The 20,284-nt window shown below is 36.7% G+C and overlaps 1 protein-coding gene and 1 non-coding gene across 2 annotated transcripts in view; one reads left to right on the forward strand and one right to left on the reverse strand.

Annotated features, from left to right (window-relative positions):
* Positions 1–20,284, reverse strand: part of GPC6 (glypican 6) — a 1,089,202-nt gene that overhangs the window by 946,265 nt on the left and 122,653 nt on the right. The gene's annotated exons all lie outside the window — the stretch shown is intronic.
* Positions 19,236–19,306, forward strand: LOC142875312 (small nucleolar RNA SNORD22). The gene has a single exon (XR_012922701.1). It is a non-coding gene; the product is annotated as a small nucleolar RNA SNORD22 (small nucleolar RNA).

Below are 20,284 nucleotides of genomic sequence, written 5' to 3' on the forward strand. Positions count from 1 at the left end.
GACTTTCCATAATTTATATGAATATAAAAATGGCTTGATAGAGGGACAAAGAAAACTAAGACACCAATGTCCCCCAGAGATTTTTTTTTTTTTAAATCACGGTAATCAAAGAAAAGGGCAAAAAAATATACATGCTAGTTGACAAAAAACTATTTTAAACAAATATATTCTGTATATATATCATTAAAAGACAATAAAGATCAATCTTCTGAAGAAAAAATAAAGAATTAAAAATATGGCTGTAAAACTCTAAATATTATAAGTAGCTTAGCAGAAACCCCAGAAATTGAAACCAAAGGCCTTTAAAGTTCTTGGAGCCACTTCTTAAACACTCTCACTCTACCAGTCTCTTTCCACGCCTGCCAGGACACACTGAAAGGCAGCAATTTTGATCCATTTTGATGTGTTCTGTAAGTCTTAGAAGCTACTTTAGCATCTCAGCTGGGTCTCCGGAATATACTATATTGATGGCTCTATTACCTTTTTCATGGTCTCTACAAGTTCCATTACAGAAAAGGAGAAAGTCATAATGTAACAGAAATTCACCAGCACGAGAGACACAGAGCTGAGCTCTCAGCAAATGTCTCCTTTCTCTCCCTCTGGCCACCCTGGGTGCTTTGATTGTCCTTCTCCATTACACCTCCCAGAATTCTTTATCCATAATCGTCACTCAATCTTACAAGGCAGTTTGGAAACCTAAGCCTTCTAGTCAAGGGAAGAAGATTTAAAAAATAGAATTTTCATTTCCTACCTCATCTATCTGTTCCTCAACTAAATAAGGACTATTTTCCTCCTTTGTTCATCACCTCCCAATTTCTCCTTAAACTAAGCATATCCCATAGTAAGAGAGCCAGGTTTCTGGTGGAGATGGAATATGTCAGTCTCTCCTTCCACAATGTTAAGCATCTCCCTCCAATTATACGTTTTCTCTAACTCTTGGGATCCACTAGCAGTAAAAGCAAACAAGGATCATATTCCTTTACATGTCCTTGTCCCAATAAAATCATGTGTGGACTCATATTTTGTGGAAATCAATGATTTAATGTAAAAAGCTCTCCCATCCTTACACTATAACTTAGAGGGGTCAACAATTTATCCCAAATGGTTTTTTTCTGATGATAGATATTTATAGATAAGTAAATAATGTAACACTATTCTGCGCTGATTTCACTTTAATGAAAGAGAAAAAAGTAAGGAAACTGTATATATTTAATAAACATATATTTAATATATTAAATGTAGTGTGCATATATACTATATATATGCATGTGTACATATATAAGTGGCATTATAACTATTTATTTTAGGCAGCATATATTTTTGTCAAATCATTGCCATTTCTAATATTAATAATTTACCCATTCAGCCTTCCTACTACTTTAGCTCTAGGACATTCTTTTAGCTCTCATATGAATCCCACCCAATAGTAATCATTAACTTCACCCCACATCATTATGCCAGGTAAGACAACTCTGCTTAGTAGATATCTTAATACTAACATTTTATCAGTGTTTAAGGCTCAGTGAAGTCCTATAATTTCTTAAAAGTTAACAAGAAGGAAAAAAAATAAGCAGATGTGAATCACTGGTTTAGCCGTGTTGCATTCATGCATTCACTGACTCATTCACTCACTCACACATTCTTTGGGCTGTTATGCCAACCCCTTTCTTAGGCACTGGATACAGAAGTAAAAATTACAAGGGCTTCACCTTGCCCTGATGAAGCTTACATCCTTGTGGTAGACAGAAAACAATGGAATGAATAAACATGAAAATGCATCAGGTGGTGATAAGAGCTGTGATGAGAAATGAGGTAGAATAAGCAGACAGGGAGTAGTGGGAAGGGTGAGGCGAGGGTTTGCTCCTTGCAGTGATCACGAAGGCAGATCTAAGGAGGTATCATGTGGGTGTAAAGTCACCTTCTAATCTAGCAAACACACCTGAGCTTGCAAGATGCCTACTCTATTCTCTATTTGGCTTTCTTGGTGACCTAAGTCTGCATCTAAACATACAGCTTCCCGGATGAAATCTTAGTTGAAGGTGAAAGGTGCCCCAAAGGCAAATAATCTCTGCCACCTCATTCAGTATCAGCTGCCTGTGCTCAAATCTACTTGCCAGGAGTTGGAAGAAACAGCTCCGCCCCCATGGAAGAGAACTTGAGCCCTGTTCCAGTAAGTGCATGGCCAGGCACAGTGAGACCCAGAAAAGTACGTCAGGTATCAGGAATATAAGCTTGATGTGACACTAGTTAACTGCAGGTAAACGTATAGAACTCCTTCTAAACCAGGATGGACATCTTTGAAGAGAAGCATTGGATAGTAATCAAAATCCTGCACCCTGGAGTCAGACAGACCTAGATTTGAATAATGGTTCTTTTGCTGACACCTATATGTCTTTGAACATATCAGTTAAGCCTCAATTTTGATCATCTGTAAAGCAGGGACAATACTACCTAATTCCCAGGGTTGCTGTGATACAGGATTGCATAACATAATGGATAGAAAAGTGACAGCATTACTGTCCCACAGTAAGAGCTATAAATGGAACTATTGTTCAGATAGTTGTATAAGATACATGTGTTCAGAATTGAGACTGAACTAATATTGGTAGTATAAATAAAACTGATGGACTAAAACTTTATATAAATACATAAAAGGCAAATATTCCACAAGCTAGAACCTCATTCTATATCCAAGAATCAATATTCCAAATACACTTAAATGAAAAAGTCATAACTTCAAACCATACGTGGAAATGGATTTCTTTGAAAGTCTCCACACAAGAGTTCAGTTGAGCAAATTTTTTAATAGCATTTTATAATTAGATAAAAATCCTTCCTTATTGAATTCTATTCTCTTACTAACTGTATATTGAGAGATTTATGGTAATCTGATCTTCTGAGAATCCTATAAATCAACGGTCTTTACCCCACTTTATTCTTAGAGGCAAAGCACTGAGAATAAGTAGCTTCTTAAAAAGTTGATGAAATTGAAATTAGAAAAAAAACCACCACCAAGTCAGTGACTATAGTTGGTAGAATAGTGTCTTCTTCTCTCCCAAATTTATGGCTATCTGCAAAGTCAGGATCTGACCTTAATTGGAAACAGGGTCTTTGCAGATATAATTAAGAATTTAGTTGAGATTATGCTGGATTAGGCTAGGCCCTAATCCAATGGGAATGGAATAAGGACAAAAAGGACACACCTGAAGAGAGGCAGAGGTTGGACTGATACAGTCACAAGCCAAGGAATGAATGACAGGAGCAGCCATAACTGAGGGAGGCCAGAAAGGACCCTCCCCTGAAATCTTCAGAGAGAGGTGGCCCTGCCAACACCTTCATTTCAGTTTCCTGGCCTCCAGAACATAAGAAAATAAATTTCTGTTCTTACTAAGGCAACAGCAACCACAGGACAATAATACAATGATTTTTCTGAAATATTTAGTTATTTCTATGCATTATGATGACCTCTACCAGCCACATTTTCACTCTCAGATGCCCAGGATAGAGCTAAAGAAGGAAGGGTGTCAGAGGCTCTTTCTGGGCCTTGTGCCCTTTAAGAAGCTGGGTAGATTTAACTATGTTTTCTGCAAGTTACCACTGACCCTGATTGTGCACTGTCAGTGTAGACACTAACATGAAACAAGATTGGTGCCCCTGGGCCATGCTTCTTCCATAAATTTTATTCCTGACAAGAGGAAAAAGGCAGGATCACAACTGCAAGTGTTAGAATGGTCTGGGGAGACATAGTAGGAAACAATAAACATCGTTTTAAAAAGCTCAAAGTGGAGAATTATCTACATGGAAACAGTGCTGCTTCTGCAGTAATGTTTCTACCTTCCATTTAAAGACAGATAAATTTTCCATGACAGCTCTTAATAGCCTCTACAGTTATTCATTGAACTTGCCCTCAAAATTACAGAGTAATAAAAGGATAATAGCGTTTGACTGACTACAGTGGGAAGGTGGGCTTTTTTAATAAAGTGGTCATTTCATTCCCCCCCTGCATCCTGGATTGCCTGGTGAGGGTGCTCTATGAGTCTAGGGACTGAGACAGAGCAATAATGTGTCCTTCATCACTGAAATGCCACTTGGACCCCTCATTTATTTATCCACAGAAGCGACGAAATATTTTTTTAATTATAGGACACATCCATGTTAGCCAAGTGTTTAAATGAGAATATTAACAGTAAAACTCTGAGTCTGTTAGGTTGAACAAACTGGACAATATCCAGCTATTTTTATCCCAAAATGGCAACTACATAAATTACAGTCTAATATAAAAATCTACTTTACTTATTACTATGTAAACTATAATTATAATAGGGAAACTGATCCTTGAACTAAAATCTGGGGGGAAGAAAGCATTCATGAGAAATACACAAACGAGTTCCAGGCGTTCAAGGAAGGGAGGAGCCATAATAGGGAATATAAACTGAAAAGCGTGTTCTGCAATAGTCATTTCTCTGTATTTTTAGTTAAGTTAAAAATGAATAAACTCTGGACCACGTTTGTTTCTTTCTACCTTCACTGCCACTGGCTATTCAGGCCCCTGGTCTGTGAGCCGTTGTCTAAGCATTTCTCCAAGACGTCTTTAGGCTTCCCTGCAATCCATTTCTTCCATAACAGTAGAAGGATCTTTTCAAAATATGAATCAAATGGATCAAGTCACTCCCTGCTTAAAACCCATAAATGGCTTCCCATTACTTCTGTAGGAACTCCAAAGTTCTTCCCTGGCTTAGGAACAGCTGCATGACATGACCCTTGCCCACCTTCCCCTACTTACTCTTTCTTTCCCCCCTGGTGCCCTCTCCTCCATCCACACTGTCCTGCTTCCGGTTTCTGGATCATGACAACCTCAGAGCTACCTGCCATGCCTCAGCTCTCTGCCTGGCTGGTTCGTTGTTATTCAAATTCCCTTTTAATGGTTGCCAGGCCCAGTGCCATCTCCCAGTCACATTATTATATATCACAACATTCTGTTTATTCTTTAATGGCTTTTTCTCAATTTGTTTATGTATGGATATGTTAGGTTAGATTTCTTGTTTACTTTTTAGGTCTCTCCAGTTAGAAAAGAATCTCCACAGAGCCAGTGCCATGTCTGTTTCCCTCAACATGATACACCTAGTGCTTAACACAGTGCCACAAGGTCGGTACTCAGCAAATAGTTTTCCTCACTATTTCTTACACTTCTAATTTAATTAGCTGAAATAATTTCTGTGATTTAAAACTTAACTATAATTTTTTTCCATTTTTATCATCAGCAACTTATAAGCTTAACTTGATAAACCCGGACAATAACATAGATATCTTCTCCTATATGTTAAGAACATAAATAACATGTAAATACTCCTTGCCAACATTTCCCCACTTAAAAGTGTCTTCTAGCACTTCTTTACCCCTGCAAGATGGGCAAAGAGAAACTTGTAGGGCTCTTTTTTTGAGACAGAATGTAAGCTGTTCAACTCTTCTATCATCAAAAGCAATATTTTTTAGATGTTTCACTAATTATTTAATCCCATTATTTTTTAGAGACTAAAGTACTTTTTTGTTTTATTAATCAAACCATGCACCAATTTTTTATGGTCTATGAGAAATGTATAAGATTAACAAGTTACATACATTTAATTTCCCACTGATTAAAAAATTAGGGTACAGCAACATTTAAAGAAAAACAGCAACTGAATTAAAAAGACAAAGCATTTGGGTAATCTTGATGACTTTATTGTACCAATATTTTATTATGATAGATACCCTCTCCTATATTTTAAGAAAGTAAGAAAAGTAACAAAGATTGACTCTTAGGTTCTCTAAATTCCAGGGGTATATACGATTGCCAAAAATGACAATTCATTATGTGTATTTTTATATCTTCATTTACTCCTGCTTCCTTTGGAAAGGTAAATGGTGGATATATACAAAATATAAATTGATCTATTGGTATGATAAAGATTAAAAATTTAGTGGTCACTCATTTTCATCCATCCACTTATTTCAAGTTCTTAATAGATTTCTAATATAAATCAATCCAACAAATTAAGACATAATCAACTGAAACTAGTAAGTACTATAAACTTGATGTACAAAAGTATTTATGAGTCACTACTCATTTTCAGGTAATGCTCAGTCTAGTATTACAGACCTGATCCTTTACTTTGTAGGTTCTGGGATAAATAGAAAATTACACAGATATAGTCTGGGCCATAACAAGACTCATAGTCTCGTTTAATGTTTCTCAGCAGAGAAGATACTGTCCCCTAAGGAGCATTTTGGAAATATATAGGGGCCAATTCTACCTTATAGGAAAGTTATTCTTGAGTACTTGGTATAGAAAACCTTATTATATTAGTATATTATAAATGTTTTCTTTTTATTTCCCTTCATATTATATAGTTAGGGGATTATACTGATTTTTTTAAGATAAGAAAGATAGGTTAAGTCATATATCTAAAAATTTTACGTCAAGATATTAATAATAATAGGGCATTACAAAATGTGTATTATAAAAAGAGGACTTTGAGTCTAGGGTAAGAACCACAGTCTAGAATGAAAGCCACGTAAACACATAAAAATTACAACGTGACAAGTACTAAAATACCAGTATATACAAAGTGCCATGGACACACAAAGAGGGAGTAACTAACTGATTAATTAAGAGTTACATTATAGGCCAGGCGCGGTGGCTCACACCTGTAATCCTAGCACTCTGGGAGGCCAAGGAAGGTGAATTGCTCGAGGTCAGGAGTTCGAAACCAGCCTGAGCAAGAGTGAGATCCTATCTCTACTATAAATAGAAAGAAATTAATTGGTCAACTAATATATATAGAAAAAATTAGCCGGGCATGGTGGAGGCACATGCCTGTAGTCCCAGCTACTCAGGAAGCTGAGGCAGAAGGATTGCTTGAGCCCAGGAGTGTGAGGTTGCTGTGAGCTAGGCTGAAGCCATGGCACTCTAGCCCAGGAAACAGAGTGAGACTCTGTCTCAAAAAAAAAAAAAAAAAAAGACTTACATTATAGAAAAAGTGTGTTGAATACTCAGCTTTGAAAGGTGAGTGGAGATTTGCAGATAGAGCAGAGTAAAGGCAGTCCATGCTGAAGGAAGAACAACGGAGTCACTATGTCACCGTAGGAGAAAATAAGAAGCAAACAGCTGAGCCAGAAGATGAATTTAATACATCAGTTTGGAGCTAGTGCCTTATTTCATGCTAAGGAGGTTCATGCTTATCAAGTAGGCAGTAGGAAGCCATCAAATAGCAGAATGATTTCTTTGGTCATTTCCGATTTCAAAAATATACAATATGTTCAATCTTTTGCCTAAAGAAATACTTACTAAAGTCTTGATATTTATATTTTGCTTTCTATATTATTTCAAAGGCATAGTTACTCTGCTACAGGCTTTTAAAATACCTTAAAATGTTCAAAGAGAGGCCATGATTTTGAATGCAAATAAAACCAAATCAGAAAAAGAAATACTGGGTTTAAAATCTACAGTGCTATTTCGAAAATATTCATTTGAAAATGCTATTCCACATGAAAATTCAACCAATTTACTCATATTAAAATACACATTTGTTTGATTAACTTTTCAATTCTACCTTGTTGCGACCTTTGTAACAAAAGGTGAGTCTTTTGAAAAGCAGACTGGTTCGCAAGTTTCCCAAGGACATTGTTTATTAAGTATTCGCTTCTAGATAGCACAGATATTTTGTTCATCTTCTATTTTAGGCAAGAAAGTATGGGTAAAGAGACAATAGGACATTTAACATCAGTTTCTTCATCAAAAGGCACACATGGAACAATTTATTTGCATCAAGCCAACCGAAGCCATAGAACTACAGTATTAACAAAAGAACCTCTTGTTTTTCTTCATAGAATTTTATCCTAGAGTTGATCCTGGGGCAACAAAGATCCTTTGCTGCCAACAAAGAGAGCTCTAAAGTGGTGGCCTCCTTTTTGTTTGATCACTGTTTTCTCAAACCAGACCAATGTCCTTTCTACCTCTGCCTCTTGGGTCAGGCTGACCCTCCGACAAACTAATCTCTCCAAGGCTCATAAAAGCAAGTTGTAAACGCCAAGAGTTGTCCAGTATAAGAGACTGCTCAGGATGCTCTCCAGCCTCATGCCCCTTTCCTGACACTAAAGACACTAAACACTCTCACATGTGCCTATCTCCTCTCCAGGACACAGAGCCTCAGACCTTCTTTGATTTTGCTCAAAAGTTCATACTCCTGACTTCTTGGACTTTTGCACAGATTTGGGCTTAGGAGGTCACGATCCGCCTCAGAGCTCTGGTGTTCCTCCTACCCATCTTTATCCTAAATATGAAGCATCTTGTGACACTCCAGAGCTACTGAGGAATACTCATTTGTCTTTTCTGTGGCTGTAGCCAGACTGAGGTTTGTGGGAGAAGATTGTATGCGTGAGTGTGTGTGCACTTATACAATTACACATTTTTACAACTATCTAAGTTATTCATAAAAATTAAACTAACTTGTAAGTCTGCATTTTAGTAGAGAAATTATTTCGTGGGGAAAAGAAATCAAGGAAAAAATATTAACAGACGATATACTTCTAAAAACAGTAAGTTAGATCTGTTCACATACATTCAGCAATTCATTTTATAAGTATTCAGAGCATGACGCTGAAAATAACAGCTATGCACATGTTGAGTGTTTAGAAATGCCTAAATGGGTCACAGCCAGAACAGGACTTTACATATATGTTTTATTGAGAGTGTACTCAAAAAAAAAAAAAAAGGGGGAGCAGAAACAAACAACTAAATACAGTAGAGAAACTAAAGAATGGTTCAAACGAAAAAATGATACAGAAATAAGTTTTCATATACAGAGTTACTGGCCCCAGAACACAAACCACAATAATAACGTAATTAGGTCTGCAATTAAAGATGCCTAACCAACGTTTACAAAGCCTTCAAGTGTTTTCTTATTTTTCAAGGCTTTTCTGTTTTGTTGTTAGAACTCCAATGGTATAGTAGACGGCTATCTCAAGCACAAACAAAACAAAACAAAGCAAAGTGCTTCACAGGAATTCAGTCATTATGATACTATCCACTGACTAAGGCAGTTTTTAAGTAGCATGAATCTGTTTGATATAATGTAAACCCTGACTTTGTGTCACTATGAAGATGGAAAACCCAATTCCGAATGCATTTTTAAAATTAATTTCCCATAACTGCTACTGTATTCACTTGCTTTTAGGATTATATGCTTTATAATACAGATATGAGGAAAAGAGGTTGGGTGACATGAGTTCACTGAAACCAGACCATAATATCTTGACCTTTCTATTTCTGGGGATCAGGAAAACTATCACTAAGACAGAGAGCACTGTTTCAACGAAAGGGTCTCTGTTCAGGCTACTTCCATGCGTGTGTAGACGACATCTGCACGCAGACTCGGGAAAGCATTGGCTTGCTCCATGTCCTCCATGTTCGTCTTATCAACCTCTCCTCTCCAAAAATAGGTGTCCAATGCATAATCTATTGTGCAAATTAGCTGGGATGCAATCAGCTGTGCTCTGAGGCAGCCCACCACCTATGACACAGTCACAGTGTGCAAGCAAATCTTTAAAATTAGTTTTATTTTTAAAAAGTTTTAATTCTTAATATTTTTTTTAAAAAAATAGCCACCAAATGATCCCACAGTGCTCCGTATGAGAATATACTTAGAAAAACTAGAGAAGAGCACTTAAAGTTTTGTTCTATCACCTTTATGACAGAATGATTTGTAATAGCCCATGAATGTCTATGAGTCAGGAGATGAAAGAATCAATTGGTACCTGTATTCACTGATAAAGCACTTGGGTCTCATGTTAAATGCAACAAACTAAATCACATGTATCCATAGGGAATGATTTCCAAATATCGAATATGGTGAAAACAAGACAAAAATGAACAAAAATAAAGTAATAAAAATATTATCCTAATGAAGATTAGTCCTATGTATTAATTATAGATAATAACAGATAAAAATGGACCAAGGGTCAGAATATACATTGACTTGATGACAGTGGTGCCCCTAGTGAGATAATGGGAGGGGGGACATAATCTCAGATGGCAGTTAAAGAGGATTCTGCTTCCTATTTCTAATAAAACTGGAAAAGATTGTATACAAAAAAAAATTCTTTAATTTTTACTCTCAAGAAGAAACAGAAAAGATCCTGGGATTCCTCAGTTATATTTGCCTTTTGCTTGAGGGAGGCCACAAATAGGGAAGAACCACATTTCTGCCCTCCTTCCCATTTTGTCCAACTTCTACAATCCATTGCAGGAAAGTTTTAAAATTAATTGGCCTGGCACAGGAAGCTGTCATGAAATCAGGGCCAAGGGAAGCGAGCACAACTGCCAGGAGCCCCTGCCCACTTTCAGGTCCCCTTTCATGTCGTACAGGTTGTACAGCCAGGATGGCCACTGGCACTGGCCCTGTGAAACGGCTGCCCTGGGTGGGGGAAGGGAGGATGAGAAGAGTCATTCTTCCCTCCGGTTGTAAAACAGTGGCAGAGTACACTGGACGATTTATGATGACCCACATTTCCCTCTTCCATTGTATATGTCAGGGGTGAGGGTAGGGGGAGGGAAGTCCCAGAAAGATCCAGACTCACTCAGACATTAACCACCTCACGCCATCTAAGATTTAAGTACAGCTGAGGGAAAGAAATTCTCCGTCTGTATATTGGAAACTACTAGTTCTTTAAGCCATGTTCAATGTTAATGGAATAATCTCTCTCCCTCTCTCAGCTTTGCCATGTTATTACATTACTGCACACAAAGGCATCATCTGGTTCACCTCGCTTAAAGCCATTAGTTTTGTTTGCTCCTGTGAGTTCCAAATATAGAGTCTAGACTTTTAATGTCATTTACATCCCAGTCAGAAGAATAATCAGGAAAATAATAATTTATGAATAATTAATTAGGACTGATACCCTATTAGAGAGGAGCTATTTTTAATTTTCAGAGGCCAGGATAACACGGATTTCAGAGAGAGAAGTGGCATGAAGCAATTAAAAAGGCCGACTGATGCAAGACTCAATTGCTTATCAATGACTACATTGTCACTGATTGGATTCTGTGGTACTCCTCAAAAACACGATGATCAGAGATGAAATCAAAGACCAAAAGGGTCATAACATCATTCATGTCTCAGGACATAGGATTAATTTTAAATAAAATTGTTTTCTATTTAAGGGAAGATTAAAATTAGGCCTAAACTTACATTTATTTTCAGTTCAATATGCCAACGGTAAAATGAAAAAAATATGATTACTATGTCCGTATTTAATTGATGAAGAAGTCAGGTAGATAAACCACAGTAACAATTACTTAATATTTTTATTTCGTTATCTATTTATTTACTCATGTGCATTCAACCTACTTCAAAAATAAAGGAGGAGCAGACTTTGAAAGAGGTAGAATGATTGAGGGACAGTGACACAAAATCCAAGTGTCTAAATATTCACAAAGGCCATGTTAGTATGTTAGTAGTATTGAAGCTAAGCCACGTTTTTCTCTCCCTCCTACCATTCTTATCTTCCCTTCCATGACTTAATATTACTAGTACTAACCCACTGGTATCTTGAGTCACTCATATCCCCAGCACAGGGGAAAGATTCTCCGTTGCAGGAGAGGATGCCCTGGACAGACACTTAGATTTGTGAATGACCTTGCTGCTTGCTGACCTCCCAGCTGCCACAGAGATGGGGAAACTGTTTGAACATGGGGAACTGCTTTACTCAGGCCTCCTGGCTCAAGTTTTGGTTCTGCCTACCTGCTCTGTGATCCCTAAGTGTTCCTTTACAATGAATACGTTGGAATAGATATTTTCTAAAGTATTTTTCAGATCTCTCACGTACTTTACTTACCTCAGAAGTTCCCAATTCTGAGAGTTTATTGAAATCAGTGAGGAAAACTCTAAAGAGGGCAGACTTTGGAGTTATTACTTGGACCCACTAAATCAGAATGTCTATGTATAATTTTATAAAAGGTCCCCCGGGTGATTCTGATGATTCACTAGATGTCACCTGCATAGTAGATCTCCAGATTACAAACTACTTAAGGGCAGCAATTCTGACATTGTACAGGGCTTGGGATATTAGAGGCACTCAATAACTTAACTGCTTGGTAAATATCTGCTAAGCAGAACTCGCATTATTTTTGCTTGTTACTAAGTTATATTAAAAGAAAAAGGATATATAATAGAGGCAAAAAAGATATGTTTATTTAATAGTATGTAATTATAAATACACAAGACTGACCTCAGATTTAACGAAACAGAGATATAAACCGTCAATCAGGAATTAACTGTGTGATTAACATATCATTGTTTAGTTCATCCTATTTTTGAATCATTCATTCCTAGGAGCATTGGTTTTAGCATTCATTTTATTAATGTGGCTTACATTTTTTGCTTTACAGACTATCATCACAGACAACACACGAAGCAAAATGGAACAACAAGAAAGATATTCTCATTGATTCAACATATGGGTCATTCTAATTTTTTTTTGTCATTAAGTCACTCTTTATACTTTCCTGCTTTGTTTGTTTTTCAGTTGCCAGAGGAATTAAAAGTTAAAATATAAGCTGATGTAAATTTGCCTCTGAATTAGATCCCTGTTTAGAATTTAGCAACAATGTCAAACATTCCCTACCAGGAAGCTATTAATTCTGGAAGCAGAGGCTCAGAATGAAGAAAGGAGATTGTGTATTGGTGTGTTTATTTCATTATGATGTGAAATGTGCTCCTTTGCATTTAAATGGACAGAAAAAGGATGAAGCATTAACTTGGGGTTCATTAAAAGTACGCATAGCCTGTCCATTCATTACATTCACCCCAAAAATCTCCTCTGGTGAAAAACAAAATCACTAGCACAAACAGCTGGGTTTGTGTGATGCCATGCTGCCCGAATACCATTGTTTGATAGGTTTAATGTCACTTTTGTACTATTATATACCACAGAGGGAGATGTTGAGTTGCATCCAACAGGGTGGGTAACATTCTGTAGCTAATTGCGTGCTGCTCCGTGGCAGTACTGGAGGAAGGACGACCCTGCATATGTCTCAGAAGGGAATAGAAAGATATTTTGCTTATAGTCACCCATCTGTCTGGTCGCAACAGAATTACATACAAATACAAGCCACAGTATAGAGTGTCCTTCAAGAATGATTTTCTCATTATATGCATTCTATCAGCTAGGTCTCAGATACAGGCTAACAGACCCGGTTTACGACTTCCTTACTAACAATAGTACATCTGATATTCTAAGGTTTCAACGAAAGTGGAGTCCTTCTAATGGACTCCAGAATTGTATAGAGAATATTGCTTTGTAGAATAAGGGCTTAATTCACATATTTTTTTTAAAAAAAGGGAAGCCTGGGGAGGCAACATGAAAAGCCTAATGCCTACATTTAAACTGTCTGTGCTTGTTTTGGTTCTAGGACTAAAATAATAGAATGTACAATAACCTGCATTAGAAAGAAGATAAAGTAGTATCTACCCGATAACCCTCATGGTCTGGCTAAGTGAGGCACAGAGAAATGAAATGGTTTGCCTAAAGTTCAGACAGTGGTTTATAACCCAGATCTCTTGACACCTACCTAGCAATAAGCAAGCAGATCTAGCTAAGAAACTGTTCGTTAATTTCTTTTCATTGGCACTCTAATCATTTATTTATTTATTTTTATTTTTATTTTTTTTTTTTGAGACAAGAGTCTCGCTTTGTTGCTCAGGCTAGAGTGAGTGCCCTGACGTCAGCCTAGCTTACAGCAACCTCAAACTCCTGGGTTCAAGCAATCCTACTGCCTCAGCCTCCCGAGTAGCTGGGCCTACAGGCATGCACCACCATGCCCAGCTAATTTTTTTCTATATATATTAGTTAGCCAATTAATTTCTTTCTATTTTTAGTAGAGATGGGGTCTCGCTCTTGCTCAGGCTGGTTTTGAACTCCTGACCTCGAGCAATCCACCCACCTGAGCCTCCCAGAGTGCTAGGATTACAGGCGTGAGCCATCGTGCCTGGCCACTCCAATCATTTATAATACTGAATCATTAATAGAGCCTTACAAACCCGGAGAGACTGATATATTAATAAAAGCAAGATCACACAAACTCATGGTAGACAGATCGTCTCCTCAAAAGGAGGAGAACCTCTGCCTCTCTTAAGGCATCTGAAACTCTCTGCCTTGTCAGTATTAGATTATGAAGTATGAAATGTCCGATTGCCTTAAATACTAAGTATGACAGTGGATATCTCTGACATTTCACTTTGACACTTCTTATTTGATTTTTATTGTGAAGGTACATCCTCAGTCTTTCAAAAGCTTGTGATTATCTTTCAAAAAATATTTTAGAGTAATTTTTGTGAAACCATGGATAAGTCAAAAATTCGTGTTATTTTTTAATATGAATTCTGTCATGGAACCAATGAGTACAGACAGCTCGAAATATCAATGAAGTGTTTGGGAGGGATGTGACTAATGAACACATAGTACATTGATGGTTTGAGAAGTTCTATTCTGTTCTATAAAAGTTCTATTTTAATCTTGAAAATGAGCCATGTGGGAGATCTGAGACCAAGGTGGATAATGATCATCTGAAAGCTGTAGAGGAAGTGAATCCATCTCAACCTATGTGTGAATTAGCAGCAACGTTGGCATTACTATTCCAACAATATTGGAATGTTGGAAACAAATGGGCAAGGTAAAGAAGCTGGATAGATGATGGGTTCTGCATGAATTAAAGGAGTGTCAGAAGAGAAATCGTCTTGAAGCTTGTCTTTCTTTGCTGCCACAACATAAGGCAAACCATTTTTATAGCATATTGTTACGTGTGATGAAAACTGGAATGTTTTTGACCATTGCAAGCGTTCAGCACAATGGTTGGATAAAGATGAAGTGCCAAACACAGTCCAAAACCAAATATTCATCAAAGAAAGCTAATGATGTCTGTCTGGTGGTTCAGCACTGGTATCATCCACTTCATGAAACCTGGTCACTCAATTACCGTGTATGTCTACTGCAACCAATTGGATGAAATCATGAGGATGCTTGTGATTAAGCATCAAAGACTGGTCAATAAAGACAGGCCAATCCTCTTGCAAGACAATGCTTGGCCACATGTCACACAAACGACACTGCTCAAACTACAGAAGCTGCACTTGGAAACTCTCTGTCATGCACTGTATTCACCAGATCTTGCAGCAACTGACCACCACTTCTTCCAGGCTTTGGACCACTTCTTACGAGGAAAACACTCAATTCTCAACAAGCTTTGGAAAATGCCTTTCGTGATTTCAAGGCCACTCTCTCTCCAGGCTTCATAAACAAGCTACCATTAAGATGGCAAAACTGTGTGGATAGTTTAGGAGCATACTTTGATTAATTGTACTGCTTCTTGTTTGAGATATTAAAAAACTACACTTTTGAAATCAGACATTTCATATTTAATGACTTGATACAAATCTTTCTTTAGAGATTGTGTCTTACCTATTTACAGGCAGTGTCTAGGTCTCAGTCACATGTCTACTATAAGGCCTTGTGTGAACAACAGGCATTTGGTACATATATGTATTGAAAGAATGAGAGAATAAATGAATTTATGAAATCAAAGTTCACCAGAGTTAAGCTAATCCCAAAGCATTAATAAATCTTTATTTCTATCAGGCCAGAAATAGGCCAAATAACCCAATGAAATGAATGTTTTACCAATGTGGGATTGATGCAGCCCCAAGTCCCACCGTCAAAATTAGCTCATTGTTTTTTGGATTTTTTTTTTTGACATTTTGGTTCCATTTTATATCTTTGCCTCTCCCCTAATAAGGGTTAGAGGTATGCCCTTCCCTTCCACAATGCTCACCACATCTCTAAGATGTGTGTTTACCCTCCCCTCACCCCCAAATCCCTGGTGAACACTACCACCATTTGAGCACCATGGTGCTAATCAGTGCCAATTTGATGGCAAGATATAAAATGGAACCAAAACGTCAAAAAAAACTCAACTTTTATAGGCAGTGGGCAGGTGGGAGGGAGGAAAGGAGGAGGAGGGGATGAGTGTATGCCTATACAATGAGTGCGATGTGCACCACCTGGAGGATGGACACGCTTGAAGCTATGACTTGGGGGGGGACAGCAAGGGCAATATATGTAACCTTAACTATATTTGTACCCCCATAATATGATGAAATAAAAAGAATTTTTAAAAATTAGCTAATTGGACAAAAGAACAAAAACAATCGAGATCTCCAATCATAGGCTCCGCTTTAATAAAAATAAGGCTAAAGATGATTTCTAGATCTCTATCATCTTTGCCTATACACCAAGATCCCTCCATCAGTTTTAGGGTTTCTTAGGGACTTATCATACTACACAGCATTGCACTATATATCAATATTTCCCTCCTATTCACACTAGTGCTTCGGTTTCCTTAATAGCCTTTTTGCCATCTAATACTGAATGATATTTTTAAGTGTTTATTTGTCCATTTTCTGTCTTCCCCACTAGAATAGAAGTTCCATGAGTCCAAATAACTATTTGCCTTCTTCATCACATATACTCAGTTCACAGTACCTCATGCATGTGTTAAAGGAATAACTCAGACTGAAAGGGTTCATTGATAGCCTGATTTATAAGAAACTCTCAATAAAAATGTGACTTTTAATGAATTACTTACACTTTATCACTGGTAAGACTCTCTTAATTTATTTTTTTTCCGCATCACCCAGATCATGTTCTTTGATAAAAAGAAGCAGTATTCTCTCTCATTATTGCATTAATAGTTTACCCAAAATTTGAACTACCTAGATTTGGCTAGTTAAATCCATTTATTATCATCCTTTGTGATCTCTCTGGTGTATGTGGTAGCCCCTATGTTGCCTACACGAAGGTTATTCCACCCCTATCCCCTGCCAAGCTTCATCCTGAATCAAAATATATCCTGAATAATTATACTCTATAGTCATGAATCTGGATCTCTGTTAGCTTTGGAATAATGCAGATGTCAAGAATTATTTTAATTTCAACCTAGATTTGAAAATCAGGATGAAACATCTGCCATGATGACCCATATAGCTGTAGACTCTGCTTTGTCAATATTACCAAGTAAGAGATCCTTTATTATCCATTAGTGTTCTCCTAAATTACTTATATTCACAAATCTGTTCAGTTTATCAAGTAAGGTCATCATTCTAACTGGCTAACAAGGTATGTCAATATAATGGAAATTATATTATAATGTCATTGCTCTATATGAACATCAGAGTACATGATACTGAGCCATTCTGAACTTTTTCTGAAGGAGAAATTACAACCTTATAATACCTCTATGTGAAATGTATTTGATAAACAATAACCAAGATTATTCTTCATTTTTACACTAAAGGTTTTCCCACAATCTAAGCTAACAAGGTTTGGCTATTTGAATTTATTTAACATAATCCTTGGTTATTTGCCTGGTATGTCCACCAGGCTGTATAGATGCCCAACCAATATTCTCACCATCCTTTTGTTCAATAACAGATGCCCCATTTTAATAAAACCTGGATTAATTAAAGAAGTCATGGAGCCCCTGAGTTAATTGACCCTGCAATCATGCTATATCTAGATTTCAGATCATTAACAATCAGTCTCTTCATTGAGTTTGATCTTCTATACTTTTTTAAACTAAAAAATCTGGCATTACTTTTCTCTTGCCGAAAGAATAAAATTATTTTTAATCAATGTTTCTAATGAGTTAATATATGTTCCAATTAGGAGATTGTTTTGTAAATCTGCCTTATTCAAGGAATGATAAACAAAAGCTAAGTTTGGGGAGGTTTGTTTTCTGTTTGCCATATATAAAGAATAAATACTGGCAGAAGCTCTGCTTAAAACCCATTTCTTCATTGGAGGACCTCCCTGTTGCACAAATTTTTAACATTTCCAGATAGTTCAAAAACCTTTATATTATCTAGAAACCCAAAGGGCATGCCAATTCTGGCATTTTAATTAAAATTTTAAAAGGAGTTTTCATTTCAGTATGATGACAACTGTCTGGAATAATGAATGCAACATTGTACTCTGTCTCCTCCACAATTTAAAGGCATCTACCCATAAAGCTCTGGGCAGAATTGAAGGGCTGCCAGAAAAAGACAGAATAATGTGTGTCATTTAAGTGAATTTGAAAAGTAGCTCCTTGCTGCTTTGAGGGGAATGTCTATTGGCATTTTTAAAAATATAACAATGACACAATCTGCATAATCACTTGTCAGTTAGCTTAGGTATAGCAGGCCGTGGAGAAAACTGATTATTTGAAATACATTGTCTTGATAGATATGGATTTAATGACGATAATTTTAAAGCTGGAATATTAACAAAAAGTTGATTGAAGCTTTTGAACATTTCTTTTTATAGCTGTGGTATTTTCATTCTTTCTTATAAAGCACTGACAGTTTTCTCAAGAGACAAAAATGTTTAAACTGTTGCTTCGAATGTCGTTAAAATGATAGCAAACGTGAACAGATTCAGCATACTTTTGGGTTTCTAATCCTGCTCAAACTAGTATATCTAAACATGATTATCGCCAAGTAGTATTTTATTTATTAATAGCTTTACATGCTGGAGCTATCAATACTATTGTAATAAAAATGATAGACTAACAAAAACTTCAGTTTTACCCTTGCTTTTGGAAATAGCCGTAAGAAAGTAAGCCATAATGGAAAAGTTTTAAAAGTACCCTATTGTTGATACATGCATATTTAGGATTGCTAGGTTTTCTGGATGGATTTATTTTTGGATTTAGCTACTGTTGCATCCTTTTGATTAATGTTCCTATGATGTATCTTTTCCTATCCTTTTATTTTCAAAAAGCCTATGTCATTATAGTTGTAATGAGATTTTTGCAGATAGCTAAAAGTTGGATTATGTTTTATAATCCATTCTCCCAGTCTTTGTCTTTTAATCAGTATATCTAGACCATTTATATTTAATGTGATTATTGATAATGTTAAGGATTAATATGTAGTGTCAGTGGAGACCATGTGACAGCTCATACTTCTACCTCAACCCACTGGTAATGAAGTACCTTACCATCTCTGCTCTGGGATGGTATCAGAAGAGGCCTGGTAAAAGAGTAAGGACTTCTACCACCACTCAGCAGTAACAAGGCCACTCCTCCTTCCATGGCCAGATGGGTAGCCAGGACTCCCAGTCAAATATACCATGCAAACCCTAATCGAAAGAAAGCATGAAAGGCCAGCAATGGTGAACCCACCGGGATAACTGGGAGAGAAGATAAAAATCTGCTCCATAAGGAAGTGTCTGAAGTACAGTAAATGCCTATAGATAACATATGCTTACCTTGGTCTTTTCTTGGTCTGTTCATTAATGATTATACTTAGAGTAGCTTTAGCTATTTTGGATATATTGCTAGTTAAATAATTTTCTGATTCAGGAGCAGCTTGTTCCTTTATAACATCGAAAAGCCTTCAGAGTTAGAGGTACTGTTACCAGTAACCTGCTTGTTGGCTCAAAGGTCCAGCATCTTATCTGGAGTCCACGAATGATTGGAGGGAAACTAAGCCATGTTTCTCCTCAACTCTGGGCTGAAGATAGAGAGGTCTGAAGAAAGAATAAGTTGCATGTAAATGGAATCTAAATATTGGAGGACATCAAAAAAGGAATTTTCAAGTTTTTCCTTAAACAACCTAGCTGTTCAAGTTAGCATACTATCACTTTAGTCTTCCTAATAAAGCTGCTTGTCTTAACAAAAAAAAAAAAATATTTAAAAGAAGAAAGAAAAGAAAAGAGAAGAACAGAGGGAGGGAAGGAGAAAAGAAAGAAGGAAAGGTATTTTAATATCAGGTAGAATAGACTCAGAGCATTATCCAAGACAGAAAAGACATTACATAATGATAAAAGGGTCAAACCACCAAGAAGACAAAGCAATCTTAAATGTGTACACATCAAACAACAGAGCTGCAAAAATATCTGAAGCAAAAACAGAACAAAATGAAAAATAAAAAAATTTTAGAATTATAGTTGGCGACTTCAGTAACCCTCTCTCAAGAACTGATAGAACCATTACACAGAAAATTAGCAAGGCTACAGAAGAACTTAATAACACTATCTGCTGAAAGAATCTATCTAATTGACATTTCTAGAACACCCAGGAACAGCAGACTACAAGTTCTTTTCAAGAGTTCACAGAACATATGCCAACAGGGACCATACCCTAGGCCATAAAGCAAATCTCAACAAATTTGAAAGAACTAAAAACATACAGATTATATTCTCCAGCCAC

The sequence above is a fragment of the Microcebus murinus genome, chromosome 13 (genome assembly GCF_040939455.1).
Source record: "Microcebus murinus isolate Inina chromosome 13, M.murinus_Inina_mat1.0, whole genome shotgun sequence".
NCBI classification, from domain to species: domain Eukaryota; kingdom Metazoa; phylum Chordata; class Mammalia; order Primates; family Cheirogaleidae; genus Microcebus; species Microcebus murinus.